Source organism: Girardinichthys multiradiatus, chromosome 23 (assembly GCF_021462225.1).
Source record: "Girardinichthys multiradiatus isolate DD_20200921_A chromosome 23, DD_fGirMul_XY1, whole genome shotgun sequence".
In the NCBI taxonomy this organism is placed as follows: domain Eukaryota; kingdom Metazoa; phylum Chordata; class Actinopteri; order Cyprinodontiformes; family Goodeidae; genus Girardinichthys; species Girardinichthys multiradiatus.
Genome location: NC_061815.1, coordinates 969,974 through 992,342, shown reverse-complemented (window position 1 = coordinate 992,342; position 22,369 = coordinate 969,974). Strand labels below are relative to the sequence as shown.

The 22,369-nt window shown below is 41.1% G+C and overlaps 1 protein-coding gene across 2 annotated transcripts in view; it reads right to left on the bottom strand.

The window, feature by feature from the left end:
- The window catches only part of abhd18 (abhydrolase domain containing 18), a 107,025-nt gene extending 87,795 nt beyond the window's left edge, over positions 1-19,230 (bottom strand). For both annotated transcript variants that reach the window (XM_047354042.1, XM_047354043.1), the window contains exon 1: positions 19,078-19,230. The gene's annotated coding sequence lies outside the window, so the exon portion shown is untranslated. The remainder of the gene's footprint in view (positions 1-19,077) is intronic.
- Positions 19,231-22,369: the final 3,139 nt, after the last annotated feature.

Genomic DNA, 22,369 nt, shown 5'->3' with positions numbered 1-22,369 from the left:
GCTGCAAGTCTCTGACTGGATGCAATCTGCTGGGTTTCCTTAGATAGAAAAACGTTTTTTGTTTTTTTTTTAAGATTTGTTTCAGCACTAGAAGCTTTTATTTTTCATTTTTCGACAGTAGGCAGACAGGAAAGAGGGGCATAAAGAGGGGGAGACATTCGGCAAAGGTCAATGGGTCCGGGACTCAAAACCGGGACAGCTGCATCACGGACTATAGCCTCTATTTACAGGTCCTTCTCAAAATATTAGCATATTGTGATAAAGTTCATTATTTTCCATAATGTAATGATGAAAATGTAACATTCATATATTTTAGATTCATTGCACACTAACTGAAATATTTCAGGTCTTTTATTGTCTTAATACGGATGATTTTGGCATACAGCTCATGAAAACCTAAAATTCCTATCTCACAAAATTAGCATATTTCATCCGACCAATAAAAGAAAAGTGTTTTTAATACAAAAAACGTCAACCTTCAAATAATCATGTACAGTTATGCACTCAATACTTGGTCGGGAATCCTTTGGCAGAAATGACTGCTTCAATGCGGCGTGGCATGGAGGCAATCAGCCTGTGGTACTGCTGAGGTCTTATGGAGGCCCAGGATGCTTCGATAGCGTCCTTTAGCTCATCCAGAGTGTTGGGTCTTGTGTCTCTCAACGTTCTCTTCACAATATCCCACAGATTCTCTATGGGGTTCAGGTCAGGAGAGTTGGCAGGCCAATTGAGCACAGTGATACCATGGTCAGTAAACCATTTACCAGTGGTTTTGGCACTGTGAGCAGGTGCCAGGTCATGCTGAAAAACGAAATCTTTATCTCCATAAAGGTTTTCAGCAGATGGAAGCATGAAGTGCTCCAAAATCTCCTGATAGCTAGCTGCATTGACCCTGCCCTTGATAAAACACAGTGGACCAACACCAGCAGCAGACCATCACTGACTGTGGGTACTTGACACTGGACTTCTGGCATTTTTGGCATTTCCTTCTCCCCAGTCTTCCTCCAGACTCTGACACCTTGATTTCCGAATGACATGCAGAATTTGCTTTCATCCGAAAAAAAGTACTTTGGACCACTGAGCAACAGTCCAGTGCTGCTTCTCTGTACACACATACAGGTTCTTCTCAAAATATTAGCATATTGTGATAAAGTTCATTATTTTCTATAATGTAATGATGAAAATTTAACATTCATATATTTTAGATTCATTGCACACTAACTGAAATATTTCAGGTCTTTTATTGTCTTAATATGGATGATTTTGGCATACAGCTCATGAAAACCCAAAATTCCTATCTCACAAAATTAGCATATCATTAAAAGTGTCTCTAAACGAGCTATGAACCTAATCATCTGAATCAACGAGTTAACTCTAAACACCTGCAAAAGATTCCTGAGGCCTTTAAAACTCCCAGCCTGGTTCATCACTCAAAACCCCAATCATGGGTAAGACTGCCGACCTGACTGCTGTCCAGAAGGCCACTATTGACACCCTCAAGCAAGAGGGTAAGACACAGAAAGACATTTCTGAACGAATAGGCTGTTCCCAGAGTGCTGTATCAAGGCACCTCAGTGGGAAGTCTGTGGGAAGGAAAAAGTGTGGCAGAAAACGCTGCACAACGAGAAGAGGTGACCGGAACCTGAGGAAGGTTGTGGAGAAGGGCCGATTCCAGATCTTGGGGGACCTGCGGAAGCAGTGGACTGAGTCTGGAGTACAAACATCCAGAGCCACCGTGCACAGGCGTGTGCAGGAAATGGGCTACAGGTGCCGCATTCCCAGGTCAAGCCACTTTTGAACCAGAAACAGCGGCAGAAGCGCCTGACCTGGGCTACAGAGAAGCAGCACTGGACTGTTGCTCAGTGGTCCAAAGTACTTTTTTCGGATGAAAGCAAATTCTGCATGTCATTCGGAAATCAAGGTGCCAGAGTCTGGAGGAAGACTGGGGAGAAGGAAATGCCAAAATGCCAGAAGTCCAGTGTCAAGTACCCACAGTCAGTGATGGTCTGGGGTGCTGTGTCAGCTGCTGGTGTTGGTCCACTGTGTTTTATCAAGGGCAGGGTCAATGCAGCTAGCTATCAGGAGATTTTGGAGCACTTCATGCTTCCATCTGCTGAAAAGCTTTATGGAGATGAAGATTTCATTTTTCAGCACAACCTGGCACCTGCTCACAGTGCCAAAACCACTGGTAAATGGTTTACTGACCATGGTATCACTGTGCTCAATTGGCCTGCCAACTCTCCTGACCTGAACCCCATAGAGAATCTGTGGGATATTGTGAAGAGAACGTTGAGAGACTCAAGACCCAACACTCTGGATGAGCCAAAGGCCGCTATCGAAGCATCCTGGGCCTCCATAAGACCTCAGCAGTGCCACAGGCTAATTACCTCCATGCCACGCATAACTGTACATGATTATTTGAAGGTTGACGTTTTTTGTATTAAAAACACTTTTCTTTTATTGGTCGGATGAAATATGCTAATTTTGTGAGATAGGAATTTTAGGTTTTCATGAGCTGTATGCCAAAATCATCCGTATTAAGACAATAAAAGACCTGAAATATTTCAGTTAGTGTGCAATGAATCTAAAATATATGAATGTTAAATTTTCATCATTACATTATGGAAAATAATGAACTTTATCACAAAATGCTAATATTTTGAGAAGGACCTGTACTTGGCTGCTCACCTGAAGAAAAAATACAGTACTGATAGTCACGCCAGCTCTGGCATCACCGTGTCTGATGCTGTGCCAGCGTTGACCAGCTTCTTTCCGCAAATGCTGAATGACAGCTCGAAAAGAGCAATGAGTATCACACGTGCCATTTCATATTTCATTTGTAAAGACATGAGACCTTACAATGTTGTTGAAAATGACTGCTTTCATTTACTACTTCATACTCTGGAGCCGAAATATACAATACAGCACTTCAGTGAAACATGTACAGCGATATTCTACAATGAAATTAAAAATGAAAGGAAATGGGAGTTATTGAATGCAGAGTCGCCATCACCACAGACGGATGAACGTCATGTACAACAGACACCTGCGCAACCTAATTCCAGCATAGCTGACTGACATCTAGGCTCCCTACGTGTGGTTTTTATGGTGGTTATAGCTCATGCGCTGAATGTGTTCCTGCTTCCTTTCACCTTATGACCCTGTGTGACCGCTAACAGTAAAGCTTTCTAAAATCATGTAAGCTTCGAAGGGTGGGCACAAACGGCGCCATATCATGATGGGACTGCAGAAGAAAAGCGTCCCCACCATTCAAAGCTACAGGGGTTGGACAATGAAACTGAAACACCTGGTTTTAGACCACAATAATTTATTAGTATGGTGTAGGGCCTCCTTTTGCGGCCAATACAGCGTCAATTCGTCTTGGGAATGACATATACAAGTCCTGCACAGTGGTCAGAGGGATTTTAAGCCATTCTTCTTGCAGGATAGTGGCCAGGTCACTACGTGATACTGGTGGAGGAAAACGTTTCCTGACTCGCTCCTCCAAAACACCCCAAAGTGGCTCAATAATATTTAGATCTGGTGACTGTGCAGGCCATGGGAGATGTTCAACTTCACTTTCATGTTCATCAAACCAATCTTTCACCAGTCTTGCTGTGTGTATTGGTGCATTGTCATCCTGATACACGGCACCGCCTTCAGGACGCAATGTTTGAACCACTGGATGCACATGGTCTTCAAAAATGGTTCGGTAGTCCTTGGCAGTGACGCACCCATCTAGCACAAGTATTGGGCCAAGGGAATGCCATGATATGGCAGCCCAAACCATCACTGATCCACCCCCATGCTTCACTCTGGGCATGCAACAGTCTGGGTGGTACGCTTCATTGGGGCTTCTCCGCACCGTAAATCACTGGATGTGGGGAAAACAGTAAAGGTGGACTCATCAGAGAACAATACATATTTCACATTGTCCATAGCCCAAGATTTGTGCTCCTTGCACCATTGAAACCGACGTTTGGCATTGGTATGAGTGACCAAAGGTTTGGCTTTAGCAGCCCGGCTGTGTAGATTGACCCTGTGGAGCTCCTGATGGACAGTTCTGGTGGAAACAAGAGAGTTGAGGTGCACATTTAATTCTGTCATGATTTGGGCAGCCGTGGTTTTATGTTTTTTGGATACAATCCGGATTAGCACCCAAACATCCCTTTCAGACAGCTTCCTCTTGTGTTAACAGTTAATCCTGTTGGATGTGGTTCGTTCTTGGTGGTATGCTGACATTACTCTGGATAGTGTGGCTCTTGATACATCACAAAGACTTGCTGTCTTGGTCACAGATGCGCCAGCAAGACGTGCACCAACAATTTGTCCTCTTTTGAATTCTGGCATGTCACCCATAATGTTGTGTGCATTTCAATATTTTGAGCAAAACTGTGCTCTTACCCTGCTAATTGAACCTTCACACTCTGCTCTTACTGGTGCAATGTGCAATCAATGAAGACTGGCTACCAGGCTGGTCCAGTTTAGCCATGAAACCTCCCACACTAAATTGACAGGTGTTTCAGTTTCATTGTCCAACCCCTGTATGTAGTTGGAGCATTATGGTATCTCAGAGGAAGACTCCGTAAACTAAGAGAGATAAAACAAACGATGGCCCAGGAGCTTCAGCAACGATATGTGGATGTTGAGCAAGTCCTGCAGAGAGCATCTGCCTTAGACACAAGGTTCAAGAGGCTGCCATTTCTAAGGAAGGATGAGACAGATGCAACTTTCCAGTATCTCATTTGCGAGGCTGCAGGGCTGTTGTGCCAAAGAGTAAGATAATATTTTTTCTTTATTTGAGGTAAACAAAACTGTTATTCATGATAGCCATTGCTTTTATTGTTGCCATGACATCCAGTTGCCATGACATCCAGTCCCTGATTGGTTGACGCGACGCGAATTTAGGAAAAAGTTCCGATTTTTCAACTCGTCCATCGCGCCGCTCTGCTCCTGCTCCTGCTCCCGCTTCGCTTGCCGCGCCTTCTGCGCCGCGCCCTCCGCGTCCTTCACACCGTGCCGCTCCGCTCCACTCCTGAATGCGCCTCTACATAAGAATAACATGTAAATTGGCCGCTCCTTTCGCAGAAATCGCGTTTGGTGTGAACGCACCTTAACAAATGAACCTGCGCTGCAGGGCGGCCAGCTGAGCTGACAATGAAGAGCGGAGATCAGAAAAAAAGCCCGGGCTTAATTATGCAAGGGTATTCGGAAAATACCGGCTCGTTTTGCCTCTGGTTTCATACCGCCGCTTAGTCTGATGGTTCTTTTGCTAGATGTTGAGAGCATGGAAAATCTCCAACACGGACTTAAAATGCTGTGCTAATCTGTCAAGATCATATTTTCTCCTCTGAGATGCGTGTCGTGTATTCACGTAAGCTGCTTCTATTGGTGAAGCATGTTATCATTCAAAACCAATCACGTATGTATAGAATATCAATGATGTATTACAGATAATCCCAGTTCCCACGGTCCGTAAATGCAACAGCTGGGAACATGTTCTTCAGCCGCTGTGTTGAGCTGCCAGTCATGATTCTGCACCCCCGTGATCTGAGGCCCCGCCCCCCACGCCAAAACAGGGCCAGAAGTTTGAAGCCGAAAAAAATAAAATCTGGAAGTTCGAAAAAAAAAACTTGAATCTGAAAATAGTTTTGAACTTATTTTTTTCCAGTTTCACATCAGTTTTTTTTCAGTTGCAAAACTTTTTTTTCCAGTTTTCAAATTTTTTGGGGAGAGGTTCAAAATAATTTTTCAGGTTCAAATGTTTTTCGTTTGAACAAACTTTATGGCCCCAATTTAGCTCCATAGATGAGGTCTTAAATGATTAGTGATAAAAATATTATTAGAGCCATGGGGAGCCTCAGGGTGGGGGGTAAGGTTAAAAATCACATTATTGATAGAATAGATCCTGAAAGGAGAACAGGTGAGGACTGATGTCAGGTTGATTTTTTTAAGATAATGTTTTAGTCATTATTTTCACAGTACTATAAAGGTTTAGGTTAGGATATGAGGTTATCAGCTGCACAAGAACAAGTGTTCTGCACATTTATATGGTGAAATGCAACTCCATAGTAACCAAGAGTTGGATTTTTTCCCCCCATTTATTTTTAATATGTGCCACCTTTATACTCAAGAGTGGTACCCTAGACATGCATCTCTAAAGCTATTTTGTATATTTAGGAGCAGCAATGCAGCAGCACAAACACAGAGACAGTAGAGGATGGTACAGGGTTCGAGGTGAGGTCTTAGAAAAATCAGTGAACACTTTTAATGTCAGGGTTAGGCTATGCTGTTAACAGATTTGACAGTATGAGCCTAAACACACGTGCAAATCAGTTGTTAAAAATCTTTATGTATAAGAAAAGCCTCAACAGATGCTGCTTTTTTTTATCTTTTGAAAGTCAAATCCTGATACTGTATATTACCATATGTAATACCGTAACTGCATGCAGGGACATCAAGGGTTCTAGGCATTTTTGACCAATAAAACATCTTAAATCATTTACGGTTCTACAAGGTTTCCAATATGTGCCCCCCCGATGTTTGACTCGTTCCTACACCCTTGCCTGTAAGGTCATGAAAGGCTCTTTACGTTAACTAATGAAAAATGCTGCATCAACAATGTCAGACTAGTGTGAACAGGTGATCTATTTTTGTTATTTTTTATTAATTAGGAAGAATACTGATTTTGATTTAATTGCCTGATTCATGCAAGAGCTTAAAAATTACATATTCAAATCATATTTGAGTTGTTTTTTGTGTGCTGATATAAATGATTGTTAGATGGGCATATCACAATAAATCGATGGCAAGTCTGCAATCACATCGTGAGAGGCTTTGTTATACCAGCAAACATCTTCCATCATCCAAACAAATCGATATATCATATCGTGATAAAGCTGGTGATTTACACCCTTAACTGAAACGACAGCTAACAACCCCTCACCATTCCAAACCCTTTTTGAAGTGCCTTGAGATGACATGTGTTGTGAATTGGCGCCATATAAACAAAACTGTATTTTAGGTATTGTAGGGTTTCCGCTACATGTAATTGATTGTGGCACGGGATAAAGTATATATATATATACATGCACACACACACACACTCACGGGCCACTTTATTAGGTTCACCTGTCCAACTGCTCGTTAACACTAATTTCTAATCAGCCAGTCACATGGCAGCAACTAAATGCATTTATGCATATAGACATGGTCAAGACAATCTGCTGCAGTTCAAACCGAGCATCAGAATGGGGAAGAAAGGTGATTTAAGTGACTTTGAACGTGGCATGGTTGTTGGTGCCAGACGGGCTGGTCTGAGTATTTCAGAAACTGCTGATCTACTGGGATTTTCACGCGCTACCATCCCTAGGGTTTACAGAGAATGGTCCGAAAAAGAGAAAATATCCAGTGAGCAGCAGTTCTGTGGGCCCAAATGCCTTGTTGATGCCAGAGGTCAGAGGAGAATGGCCAGACTGGTTTGAGCTGATAGAAAGGCAACAGTAACTCAAATAACCACTCGTTACAACCAAGGCATGCAGAAGAGCATCTCTGAACCCACAACACATCGAACCTTGAGCCGGATGGGCTACAGCAGCAGAAGACCACACCGGTGTCACTCCTATCAGCTAAGAACAGGAAACTGAGGCTACAATTAGCACAGGCTCACCAAAATTGGACAATAGAAGATTGGAAAAACGTTGCCTGGTCTGATGAGTCTCGATGTCTGCTGCAGCATTCGGATGGTAGGGTCAGAATTTGGCATCAACTTGAAAACATGGATCCATCCTGCCTTCTTTCAACGGTTCAGGCTGGTGGTGGTGGTGTAATGGTGTGGGGGATATTTTCTTGGCACACTTTAGGCCCCTTTGTACCAATTGAGCATCGTGTCAACGCCACAGCCTACCTGAGTATTGTTGCTGACCATGTCCATCGCTTTATGACCACAGTGTACCCATCTTCTGATGGTTACTTCCAGCAGGATAACACGCCATGTCATAAACCACGAATCATCTCAAACTGGTTTATTGAACATGATAACGAGTTCACTCATTGTCGTTGTCACGTCGAACCTTGAGCCGGATGGGCTACAGCAGCAGAAGACCACACCGGGTGCCACTCCTATCAGCTAAGAACAGGAAACCGAGGCTACAATTAGCAAAGGCTCACCAAAATTGGACAATAGAAGAGTGGAAAAACGTTGCCTGGTCTGATGAGTCTCGATTTCTGCTGCGACATTCGGATGGTAGGGTCAAAATTTGGCATCAACAACATGAAAGCATGGATCCATCCTGCCTTGTATCAATGGTTCAGGCTGGTGGTGGTGGTGTAATGGTGTGGGGGATATTTTCTTGGCACACCAATTGAGCATCGTGTCAACGCCACAGCCTACCTGAGTATTGTTGCTGACCATGTTCATCCCTTTATGACCACAGTGTACCCATCTTCTGATGGTTACTTCCAGCAGGATAACGCGCCATGTCATAAAGCACGAATCATCTCAAACTGGTTTCTTGAACATGACAATGAGTTCACTGGACTCAAACGGCCTCCACAGTCACCAGATCTCAATCCCATAGAGCACCTTTGGGATGTGGTGGAACAGGAGATTCGCATCATGGATGTGCAGCTGACAAATCTGCAGGATCTGTGTGATGCTATCATGTCAATATGGACCAAACTCTCTGAGGAATGTTTTCAGTACCTTGTTGAATCTTACCGGGTCTAACCCGGTACTAGCAAGGTGTACCTAATAAAGTGGCCAGTGAGTGTGTGTGTGTGTGTGTGTGTGTGTGTGTGTGTGTGTATATATATATATAGATAGATATGTGTATGTGTGTGTGTGTATATATAGAGCCTATATTTGCGCACCTATACTAACCATAATCAGTTTGAATTTTAAATATCATGAAACCTTAAAATTTACTCTATTTTGAAAAACCAACACCGCTGGCTTCTTCCTGCCTGCGAAGCTGCTAAAGTGCATGCTGCTCTCAGGAAAACTAGAGAGGACAGTCTGGAGTAGAGGGAAAGAAAAGGTAAAGAAAGAAAGGTACCTGTGAAAACGACACCAATGTTCATGTATGTTGCATTTAAACGACAGTAACGTAGTTAATTAATATAACTTTTAGCGCTTTTAAGTTTCAGATTAATTTTGAATAGCACGACGTAGCTTAATGTCGGGTACTTTTTCCATTGAGACTCATTTCTGGTTGTATTTTCAGATGAGTTCATTAAAATATTTTCAAAAGAAGAGGAAGGGACCCAAGAAAGGCATTGAGCTAACGTTAGATGGAGATCCTCAATGTTTTTTATTGTGATGCAGTTCCCTCAAGTTCTGAGGAAGATAGTGATCTGTACCATGACACATGTAATATTTAAATATTCCTTACATGATATCGGTGATTGAAACAAATAAAGCACTTCCCAATTATATTAGACGAGTACACAGGCTGAAGTAGTGGAGGAGGTGAGAGAAGGCAAAAAAAGTGGAGAAGCAGAGCAGAAGGGTGCATCTTCCTGCGCAGGTGAAGCTGGATACCAAATTTACCGAGTAGATTACTTGGACAGACAAATGGGGACAGAGCACCAGAAGAACAATGTCAAGTCGCAAGCCTTGTTGGCAAAAGGTGAAGTTCCTTCAATTAAATTTCTACAAGATTAATTTAATGGCTACAAATGTCTTGGGTATATGTTTATGTTAAAATAGCCTTCAAACATTATGTTTATCTCTGCCTGTTTTGCATAGGTTCTTCAGTTATAGAAGCTTTTGACCCCATAGTAAATATGGAGCACGAGGCAATCCTGGGTGGGTTTAAATCTCTATATTATCTCACCAAGAGGGAACAGGCACACCGTACTAACTACCCAGCTCTTCTGGAGCTGGCAGAGGTGCTGGGCTGTGATTATTTCAATAAACTCAAGGTAATGTTAATGTGATTGGATTTGCATTTTCTTCATGCTGTAGATCTACTAATTCAGCTATTTCATTTGTGAAAAGAACAAATTACAGGTATCATGCAATTGTTGATGAGATGCTGGAGATTTTGGCCACTGTTGAAGAAGAGCCAATTCTAGAAGACATCCACTCCTCTGTTGCCATCGGTTTAGAGGTGGATGAAACTACAGATATTTCTGTGACAAGACAGCTGGATCTACATGTCAGGTAAAAATTTGGTGGGAATTTTTTCTGACTGAATAAAATTTCTTTATGTTTACATTATATTTGTTGTATCTGTTTTAAGATATATGGACAAGGAAGGGCAGCTTTTCAGCCAGTTTCTGGACCTGGTAAATATGACGGCTGAAAAAACAGATTGTGACAACTATAAAAGTACTGCACAAAATGAAGATTCCTACCCATAGCCTGTATGGATTAGGAACAGATGGAGCGGCTGTAATGACTGGTATGAACTAGTAACATAAGAAAGTAGAGTGTTAGTCAGGGTTCTGAGCATAAATTAGGTACTGCCTGTGCTGATTTAGCTTTATTCTTGAAACAGGGAGGTTGAATGGTGTATTAAAGCAGCTCCAGGATGACTTTCCTTGGTTGTTGCCAGGTGCATGTGCTGCACATAGCCTTGCCCTGGCATGCAGGGATGCCTCATCTGGTGTCACCTATATGACCACCTTCAGGGACCACTTGCAGCAGCTCCATCTTTATTTCCACAATAGTCCCAACAGAACTACTGTTTTAAAAACTGCAGTCTCTGGACTTGCCGGCCTTGAAAGTCATGGTGAGATCATAGAAAAACAATTCTCTTGTTACAGCCAGTGTGGCTCTCATAGTGCACAACAGATCCAGATGCACTTTCTTTGTCTTTATATTTTATCTAAATGTTTTTAAGGAAGCAAAAGACACCCGCTGGCTTTCTCAACACCTGGCAATCAATACGTTACAAAGAAACCTGCCAGCTGTCCTGGCTGCTTTGTAGCCAAGGGCCTTTATGGTTTCTGCTGTACATACCGCTTCGTTGCAGCAGTCTACCGGCAGGCAGACGTGCTGCCACATCTGGCTCAACTCTCAAGGATTTCCCAAAAGGAAAATGTAAACTTCCTGGCCATCAAAGACCAGGTATATTTATTCCTAGACTTTTTCAAAATTTTGAAAGAACTTATAGCTTATTCTGTCCTTTTATTGTATTTATAAACAAAAAAGCTTAGCATTGTGTGAATGCCCTTATTAGGTCCCAGTGACAATGACCTGCCTGAGGTCAGAGAGGCAGCTGATGAACAGCCACCAGACTCGTTCCTAGCCCGGCTCCATCAGGACTTGGATAATCCTGCTGGATTAGGTGCATTTAGCATCACACATGAGGAAGAGGGCGCAGGAGAGGCAGAGTCAGACCACCGAAGAGACAAGGGAGGGTCTCTGGTCCCGCTTCAGGACTCAGGTACATTTTGGATGGCTGTCAAGTTAAATACTGTAATCAGGGAATCAAAGAAAGGTGTACAATCTAACAATCCAAAGAGTTACTCATCTTCTTTTTAGTGCCATGTTTAAGTAATGGAGCCTTATCTGGATGGCCTGCTAGACAGCCTAGACCGAAGGTTTCAACATCTGGACATCCTGGGAGCCTTTCAAGTGCTGGGACCCCAGGCAGCCAAAGAAGATGGTGCAGTCAAAAAACTGCATCTTTGGACCCAGTCTAAAACGTCTTACTGAACCCAGAAAATCCTGCACTGCTGAAAGAATGGACATCTTATAAGCATCATCTGCTGGTTGGATCCTTCAAGGTAAAATGAGAATTTAATAAAAAAGGAGAAATATTCAGGGAGATGATTGAGGAACCCTGATGAGTGATATTCAATTCAATTCAATTCAGTTTTATTTATATAGCTCCAATTCACAACACATGTTGTCTCAAGGCACTTCACAACAGTCAGGTTCATACATTCCAATTAATCCTAACCATATTATATTATGTGTTTCAGAATATGGACCAGCTCAACATGATGAAGAAAATGGCATCACAAAATGATGAATGGGGACAGTGTTACCCATGCTTGAGCAAGCCTGCAGCCATTGCATTGACAGTGGCCATATCATCTGTTAACTGTGAGAGAGATTTTTCTAAAATGAACAGGGTAAAACATTAGGTTAACAGTAAACAGTAAGTCATGAAGAGATAGTTTGGTTTCTCCAATTTCCCAAACTTAAATTTTTTTTATGTGTAGGTGAAGACAGACCTGAGAAACAGGCTGCAAGGGGACCGTCTGGCAGCAATCATGCTACTCAGTATCAATGGGCCCCCTCTGACCAAGTTCCCATACAGTGGGGCGTTGGAGCTTTTCTTCCACAAACCCAAACCTAACCAACCCACTCTGACCCCCTTGGGAACTGTTCTATTTAATATAGCGAAAGGTGACAGCAGTTGTCTTGTTTTACTGTGTTATATTGCTTTAATTAAAGACCATTTGACCAAAACATCAGTCATTTCTATACTGATCACTTATGTCAATTGCTATAAAATTTGATCAAACGGTTATCAGCAAACCAGAACCCAGTCTTAAATTATATAGCTAATAAACCATATGTGTTAATTGTGATACTAATCTAAGGAAGCATTTTTTAATAATCGACAGACGGATCGGTGCGGCTGCCACAGTAATGGGGGCGCTGTGCTGGTCCGTTGTGGTGGAGAGCTGAGCCGAAAAGCAAAGCTCTCAATTTACTGGTCGGTCTACGTTCCTACCCTCACCTATGGCCATGAACTTTGGGTCATGACCGAAAGAACGAAATCCCGGATACAAGCGGCTGAAATGAGCTTCCTCCGTAGGGTGGCCGGGCACTTCCTTAGAGACAGGTCGAGGAGCTCGGCCATCCGGGAGGGGCTCGGAGTAGAGCCGCTGCTCCTCCCCATCGAGAGGAGCCAGTTGAGGTGGCTCGGGCATCTATACCGGATGCCTTCTGGACGCCTTCCTCGGGAGGTGTTCCAGGCACGTCCCACCAGAAGGAGGCCCAGAGGACGGCCCAGGTCACGCTGGAGGGACTATGTCTCTCGGCTGGCTTGGGAACGCCTTGGGGTCCCCCTGGAGGAACTGGAGGAGGTGTCTGCTGAGTCTGCTGCCCCCGCAACCCGGTTCCGGATAAGCGGAAGACGACGAGTACGAGTATTTTTTAATAACATTAAACTGACAGTTGAGTAGTCTACTATGAACTGCTGCACTATGGAGGTCAGGTTCATATTAGAATGGAAGACTGCTGGTGTTTACTGTGTGCAGTTAGTCTCTAGACTTAGGTACACTTAATGTATTTAAACGTTTCAATAAATTCTCAAATCCAATTTACAAAGAAAATTTACTGAGTACAGGAAATAAGCAGATTACATCAAATGCTGAGTCTCATCTTGTCACTCGTGTTGAGCTTCCTCATGCAGGTTTGAGCTGGAAGGTTGGTGGAGGGAATCTCAGTTGGTGATTATGGCAAAGCCAGAGATTGACTTTAAATATTTCTGCTTTAAAAAGTTGGAAGTAATAATTTTAGTGTTAACTGGTATCCTAGTGGAATGCAATTTCTTTAATGGGGCAGGGTGCTCCTGTCTTCTCTTCTGGGAGCTCCTCTGTTCAACCTCGCCACCTCTGAGGTTCGGGTTTGGTTATATCCGGGTTCTTGAACCATATACATTTCCACATATCCATGCATACTAATGTCCCTTTTCCACTGGCTTGATTTGGCCCTACTCTGCTCGCCTTGCGAGCGTTTCCATTAGTTTTTTTCCATACCAGTACCTAGTTTTTTGGTCCCTAAGTCCTGAGCAGGTCCGACCGGGGCTGAATCGGGCCCACATGAGACGTGAACAGACTGCTGGTAACTGATTGGCCGTGGGAGGAGGAGAAATTACAATTACTGCGAAAATGCAGTGTGAATGCTGTAAGCTGAATTTTTTTAGCTGAAAGCTGGCAGAAACAAGCTGAAATTGACTGCAGAAAATCTGCTGAAATCTGATAAATTAGTAGAAATAGCAGAAAATACACAGAAAAACTGTCATCTGATCTGTTTAAGCAGGAAGACTATTAGATATAAAAGAGCTTAAGAAATGTAAAGTTACCTCAAAGTTACTTGTTGAAAGAGTTGTTGAAATGCAAGAACTGACAAAAACTTTAAAAAAGCAGGAAAGAGCTGCCATAGATGAGCTAAAAAAGCATAGACTGAAGCAAAAACATAGCCTAAGAAGTTGAAGTCAGTGCTAAAATACATTAAAAAAGTGCAGAAATTTCAGAAAAAAATTAACTTACAACAAATACACTGAAAAAACACGAAAACAAACAAGAAATTGCCTAAAAAACGCAAAAGTGTTCTTCAGCTAAGAGAGAAGAGAGGAGAAAGAGAAGCTAAAATGCTAACATTCGCATACTGGCTATCACTAGCATGAAGGCTGATATTAATTTAACCCATCTACAATGCAAAAAGCAATGTAAAAGCTAAAATAAGCCAAAATGCTAATGCTTACTACAGCATATATTCAAAAGTCTATGAAATTGCCATTTAAAATTATTCACTCTTCAGCATTCACACAATAATAATAATAGTAATAAACTAGAACATTTCTGAAGAAATTTAGACGGAGCCTGACTCTTGGAGTGTGCTTTTCGGACCAAGCCAAAGGTTGTGGGGCTGAGGTACAAAACCAAAGCAACAGAACGATGTGCATCATGATTGAGGGTAGAAGGTTAAGATGTCTATCTAGACCTGTTCTTGTTTCACCAGTAATCATGCGTCCTTGCATTGCTTTGGCAGTCGCCAATAAATAAAGAGTCCAGTTTAGAGAATCAGGCCACTCACTGCTTTCCCTTCATTGTTATGGCAGGCCCCAACTAAGGAATGTTGAGACTTCTATTTTGTAAATATCAGTGAGTTTATTTTGAAAGGATAAAGGATAACAGAGTCCCAGCAATAGTGTTAAGACAAATGCTGCAATTATCACTGTTGGAAATATGAAGATGTTTATTTTGTAGGGTATGTCTAGGTGTTGTTTTGAAAGTCCAGTATAGTTGTCCTTTTAGGTCTGGTGTACTTCCACTAGATATAAAGAACGTGCTTGCTATTCTAAAATCATTGTGTATGCTATTATCAGCTTAAAAAATCAATACAAACTATGGAACACTGAGGCTTTTATTTTGAAAGTTTTAGTAAGCCTTATTTCAAAAGGACCAGCATAGTCCCATTTCCAACACTGGGTGAACTCCAACAGTAGTGTAATGCCCAGTCCCGAAATGATATACAGGTCCTTCTCAAAATATTAGCATATTGTGATAAAGTTCATTATCTTCCATAATGTAATGATGAAAATTTAACATTCATATATTTTAGATTCATTGCACACTAACTAAAATATTTCAGGTCTTTTATTGTCTTAATACGGATGATTTTGGCATACAGCTCATGAAAACCCAAAATTCCTATCTCACAAAATTAGCATATTATTAAAAGGGTCTCTAAACGAGCTATGAACCTAATCATCTGAATCAACGAGTTAACTCTAAACACCTGAAAAAGATTCCTGAGGCCTTTAAAACTCCCAGCCTGGTTCATCACTCAAAACCCCAATCATGGGTAAGACTGCCGACCTGACTGCTGTCCAGAAGGCCACTATTGACACCCTCAAGCAAGAGGGTAAGACACAGAAAGACATTTCTGAACGAATAGGCTGTTCCCAGAGTGCTGTATCAAGGCACCTCAGTGGGAAGTCTGTGGGAAGGAAAAAGTGTGGCAGAAAACGCTGCACAACGAGAAGAGGTGACCGGACCCTGAAGAAGATTGTGGAGAAGGGCCGATTCCAGACCTTGGGGGACCTGCGGAAGCAGTGGACTGAGTCTGGAGTAGAAACATCCAGAGCCACCGTGCACAGGCGTGTGCAGGAAATGGGCTACAGGTGTCGCATTCCCCAGACCTGGGCTACAGAGAAGCAGCACTGGACTGTTGCTCAGTGGTCCAAAGTACTTTTTCGGATGAAAGCAAATTCTGCATGTCTTTCGGAAATCAAGGTCCCAGAGTCTGGAGGAAGACTGGGGAGAAGGAAATGCCAAAATGCCAGAAGTCCAGTGTCAAGTACCCACAGTCAGTGATGGTCTGGGGTGCCGTGTCAGCTGCTGGTGTTGGTCCACTGTGTTTTATCAAGGGCAGGGTCAATGCAGCTAGCTATCAGGGGATTTTGGAGCATTCATGCTTCCATCTGCTGAAAAGCTTTATGGAGATGAAGATTTCACTTTTCAGCACGACCTGGCACCTGCTCACAGTGCCAAAACCACTGGTAAATGGTTTACTGACCATGGTATCACTGTGCTCAATTGGCCTGCCAACTCTCCTGACCTGAACCCCATAGAGAATCTGTGGGATATTGTGAAGAGAACGTTGAGAGACTCAAGACCCAACACTCTGGATGAGCTAAAGGCCGCTATCGAAGCATCCTGGGCCTCCATAAGACCTCAGCAGTGCCACAGGCTGATTGCCTCCGTGCCACGCCGCATTGAAGCAGTCATTTCTGCAAAAGGATTCCCGACCAAGTATTGAGTGCATAACTGTACATGATTACTTGAAGGTTGACGTTTTTTGTATTAAAAACACTTTTCTTTTATTGGTCGGATGAAATATGCTAATTTTGTGAGATAGGAATTTTGGGTTTTCATGAGCTGTATGCCAAAATCATCCATATTAAGACAATAAAAGACCTGAAATATTTCAGTTAGTGTGCAATGAATCTAAAATATATGAATGTTAAATTTTCATCATGACATTATGGAAAATAATGAACTTTATCACAATATGCTAATATTTTGAGAAGGACCTGTATAGTTTAAAATGTAAAGGCATTTATTTTGTAGAGCATGTTTTGTCTTATTTTGAAGGTTCAGCAAGGTTGTCCTTTCAGGTCTGGGTTAGTTCTGTTAGTTGTTCTAAAATCATTGTGTGTGCTATTATCAGCTTAAAAAATCATTAGTAACTATGGAAGGTTGAGGCTTTTATTTTGAAATTTTCAGTAAGCCTTATTTTAAAGGGCTGACCTGGTCCTATTTCCTACAATGGATGAGCTCCAACATTAGTGTGAAGCCCAGTGCTGCAATTACCTATAGTTTAAAATGTAAAGGCTTTTATTTTATAGAGCATGTTTTGTCTTATTTTGAAAATCTAACAGGTTTGTCCTTTCAAGTCTGGGTTATTTCCATTAATCATATAGAACATGCTTGCTTGTCTGAAATCATTGTTTATGCTATTAGCTTTAAAAAAATCATTTGTACATATGGAAGGTTGATGTTCAGTGTAATAAAAGGCTTTTATATTGTAAACTATGTGTAGGTCTTATTTTGAAAATCTATTGTGGTTGTCAGCTATGACTGACTTATTGTGATCACTCATGGAAGCTTCTGGCCTGAGCTCAGCCTCAGAGCCACTCTCTGTCAGAGGTTACTAAAGTTCACTGGCAGCTGTGTTCTGTTGCTATGGTAATTAATGAGCGCCCAACAGCTGCTGTTTCTCACTCACGCAGCACCACACTTTGTGTCTCATCATGGCCTGGCTTTATAACATGATGGGACATGCTCCTGAACAACTGCCCATAACTCGGAAACTGTAGGGGCTATTGACGTCATTCTTGGACCGTTTTTATCAGAACGGACAGGGAACAAGAATATTAACACGTTTTTGTTGAAAATATAATATTAATGGCACAACACTAGGTGAAAAGAAAGGGAAAAATTGAGAAACAGGATCTCTATATTCACACAACTACAATACTATTAAGGACCACAGTGGTTGGAACAGGTCATACATGTAATTTTACCATTTACAGATCAGAAATCATGCCTGAAGGCTGACAGAAAAGATAAAGAACACATCACCTTTCTGAATTACATGCAGGCAGAGAGCAGCCGCCCGTAATCAGACTGCCTGCATCGGACCAAACAGGAGGACGAGCCCTCTGAATCTAAGGAGAACGAATATGCAAGATCCAACCGATAACTAACTTCAAAAGGTCATAAGTCCACGGTTTTGCGCTTTTAAGTCCTTGTCCTCGTTATTACCATGGCTACTCATAAAAAGCCCAAAATGTTAACTTCTTCAGTCAAACTTTGGAGCTTCACCATCCAGACAGCAGCGTCTCTCCTCTCTGCTTCTCCTGCTTCAACCCCTTCACATCAGAACCCATGAGCCATATTTTATAAGCTCTGGCTGGGCTCCAGATAATTATCAAAGTGGATCATTTTAGACATAAAAAACATAAATAGGACTTTCTTGCATATACATATATATTAATACAAACGTTATTAGTATTTAGTTTATTTATGTTTTCTATTTATTTTGCATCATTTCACCAGATTACTTTAATGTGATAATGTAACGCAGCAAGTTAATAGCAGCACAGCTCTACACTCATGGCTGGAGGCGGGGCTTAAGGCACCATAGCTTCAGCCGTCGGCCGGTCATTGGAAACAACACTTATCGTACCGAGTAGAGCGAAACCGAGTGGAGTGGAGCAACGCAGGCTAAAACGAGTCAGTGGAAAAGAGGCATAACATTACAACTGATCAAACATATTGCTTTTTAGGTTTAAGTAAAATAAATATTTTTTTAAATAATACCAGCTCCAGTTGTCTTCCTGTTTGCCACAGTCGTTAGGCCAGGTTGTAACAAGTTACAGTCAAAACAACAGTAGGAAGTTGAGGAGGACGCGTTGCCTCAGTTTGACATTACTGTGCCGCCTCACTAAAAAACCAACAAGAAAACAATGTCAAGACTGAACGATTTAAACATAAACAGGCCATTTAACAATGAATCTGAAAGTAAGATCAGACTGAAGCTAAAGTGAATGAATGAAGGTCCCGGCGACCTCGCAACGGCACATAGCCTACCTCAAAAAGCTGACACTACCGCGTCTATTTCGCCTATTAAATGTCAACGAAGAGAAAGAGTGTTCCGACAGAGTAAATAAGCCCACACTACTGTCGCTCCCTGTGCCAATGACGGTTTGTACAGCACTTGTTAGAAAGTTGATCAAAGTCCAGCTCACTGTTGGAAGTATGAGATTAGCCTGTATGATTCACTGCAGTTAAATGATGAAAACAAGAAGGTCACACTACCTTAGAGCACTCTTACACGGTGGGAAGTCTGGAAGCGTTTAAGATTACAGTAAACCCTGTGGTCGTAGCTTCGCGGATATAGAAGAGGACACCGTGAATTCAAGCTCTGTCCAAATGGATTTCTTTCTTCTGACCGTTGGCAACCAATAAATTGAAGCATTATCGACACCTACTGGACTGGAGTATGAAACAGTTGAAGAAAAAAAAAATCTACATTCCATAATCGTTTTCGTTTTTAGAAAAAATATAACAATATTATAACAATATGCTGTGGAAGATCCAAATCGTTGTTGGACTTTTCACAACATATTGTTGTGTAGCATGTTTCCCCCCCACCCTCCTATTTACCATCCCTTTTTCTAATAATTCCACTACAGATATTATGCAGCTGCAAGATAGAAGTTGAACATTCCTTCCACTGCCTCCCAGTGTAACCCTTTGATCCAAAATATGACTCAGCGGTTTAACAATGATCTAATTTTTACATGTTTCCTCTCAGTTTTTGCTATCAATTCAATTTCATTTCAATTCACTTCACTTTAATTTACTTGAATAGCACCAGTACCCAACACATGCCCTATTGAGGCCCTTTACAAAAACGTATTTTCAATCCAATGATACAGATGGATTCCAATTCAGTTACATACATTCCAAATTGGTCCTAGTTATCAAACAACGCAGTCACATTCAGTTTATTATACAACTTGCTTGTAAGTTGTTGGTAAAATTCTAATATTCACTTTTACTTACTAAAAGAGAAAGGACAATACTCGACTCCTTGGAATACACAGGCAATTTTACTTGCGCAAGTTCAACAGATAGCACATAGCATGTACACTTTCGCCAAAAACACCGCAGTTAAACTAATACAGAGACAAAGGTTTAGTTTTCAATCCAGTAAATAATGTGTCCCTAACATCATTTTACTAAATCTGATAACTAAGTAAACACCATTAAGCCCCATTTCTCCAGAAAGATTTGGCTCTTTCCAAAATATTCCCTTAATAATATTTCTTCAAATATTATTTCAATAAATAAAGGCAGCTAATGAGACACCGTTGAGAATTCATCCAGAAGGTTGGTTTTATTCAGCAAATCATTCTTAGAACATTATTTTATTAAAATAATATTTTATCTGATCTTGCATTGTGATTGGTTGTCTAAACGTTTGCTGATTATTGCATAAGTTAGTTCCAAGACTAACTTAACTTCACTTCCAGATTCTTCAAGATAATCCTTGGTTCTCAAACATAAACATTGCATGGTAATGTTGCATCACTCTTTTGGTCATGATTTTCAACCATCTTTAATCAACTTGTTTATATTGTACATAGTCCATTAGTCTTCCTTATTCTTTAATTCTGATTGGTAGTTTAGTTGGATTGTTTTAGCATAGTAAAGAGTTTGTTGATTGAAATATGTTTGACTAAGAGTTGACTTATTTTTGTTAATAAATTCTTGTATTTTAAGAAATTGTGTGAATTCATTCCATGTGTGTGCAGAGTTTATAATGTTCAATAATGTCAGAGCTTGGCTCATCCCTTTCAATTTTGTCCTAATACCATCGCCTTACTGGGCTGGTATTCACAGGACAACCCTTAACAGACCCAAATATTATTTGATAAAATATTAAAATATTAATATTAAATAATATTCTCAGACTCATAATCCCAACAGAAGCAAATAGGAAGTTATAATTTCTATTCATGAAGTTATTTGAATTGATTAAATAGTTGAACACTCCTTTAACCCTCCATGCAAATTATTCCACAATTTCCCACATTCACAGAAGTAAACATTTGTTTGTTGATTATTCACACAGTTTTACTTTAGAAATCCTTCTCCTCTCTGTGATTTTTGATTTTGTGACCTTTTTTTTGTGCTATGAGACAAAAACTTCACAGCATATTAAAATCTTTAAACATGTCAGTTGTTCTCTCTGTGAATCCAGACAGGGTTCACACCCCAACTGAAGAGAGGAGGTGAAAGGTCAGGGTATGGTTCTTCCTGCCAGCAGCTGATGGGGAGTTAAACCCATGAGCTCAATGGCTTGATGATCTAATGTAAAACATCACCAAGGGCAGCACATCTTCAGCACACTTCATTTTTGTATAACTTTAGCCAATGGTTTTTTGATTGTGTGATTATCTCTCTCAGCCGACCAGGTGAAAGTGTCAAGCATCTCTACATCCTTTCACTCTGTTGTCAGAACCCATAAAATTAATAACAGTTTCCTTTAGGGCTTGTTGGGAACAGGAAATGTTCCTGTTTTCATGAAAATCTTATATGTAGATAATATAATAGAGTCATCTTCTCACCTTTAACCCAAAATATCATATTTATATTGAAACCCAGTTAGTTGCTACTTTATTGTCCGTTAACTAGTAGCCAAAGTTAGATATGTTCAAACTGTTATTTTCCATAATAATTTTTGAAGTTATCCCCAGAACAAAGTATTTACATCATTTACCATGAAGGTGGACTGGCGACTTGTCTAGGGTGTACCCGGCCTCTCGCCCATAGACTGCTGGAGATAGGCACCAGCTCCCCCGCGACCCACTATGGAATAAGCGGTAGAAAATGACTGACTGACTGACCATGAAGGTGTCCAGTGTTTTGGACAACCTACTTTTCAAGCACATTCATAATTTGATTATATCTACCTAAATTAGACCATTATGGTCCTTCCACGTAACCTCTACCCCCAATACTAGATAAAAGTAATTTGCATATTCTGTACAACCTTAATCATATCATTATTTAGTTATTCATTCCTGTTAAACATTTGATCACTATAACCTGTCATTTTTTACCAATATATTAATTTCCATTTTTCCATGATTATGATTATTATTATTTCTTTTTCTTTTCTCTGAAGTCTAAAGGTTAGTCAGACAAACATTTGAGACAAACATTGGTCTATTTGGTTTTGTTCCCATCCCAAAGAGAATTTAGATCCAATTTCACCTCAAGAAAATTCATAAGAAATTTAAGTTTTCACCCTCTGAAACTAAAACCCAGAAAATTGTTCCAACTTGTGAGCATCTGAACACATATAGTGAACATCGACATTAGAGAAAAACACATGAAAAACAAACTTGGTGAACTCTAAAACGTTCATTAGTAGTCCGAACACAACTATGAATCAAAACCCAGAACAGAAATGAGCTCACAGAAACTAAAACATACCATTTGATCCATGAACCTTTCACTCATGTGGCCCACATCATTCATCATCCATACCTTGGGCCTTCATTCATTCCTGTCACACTCTTCTCAACCACACGTTTTC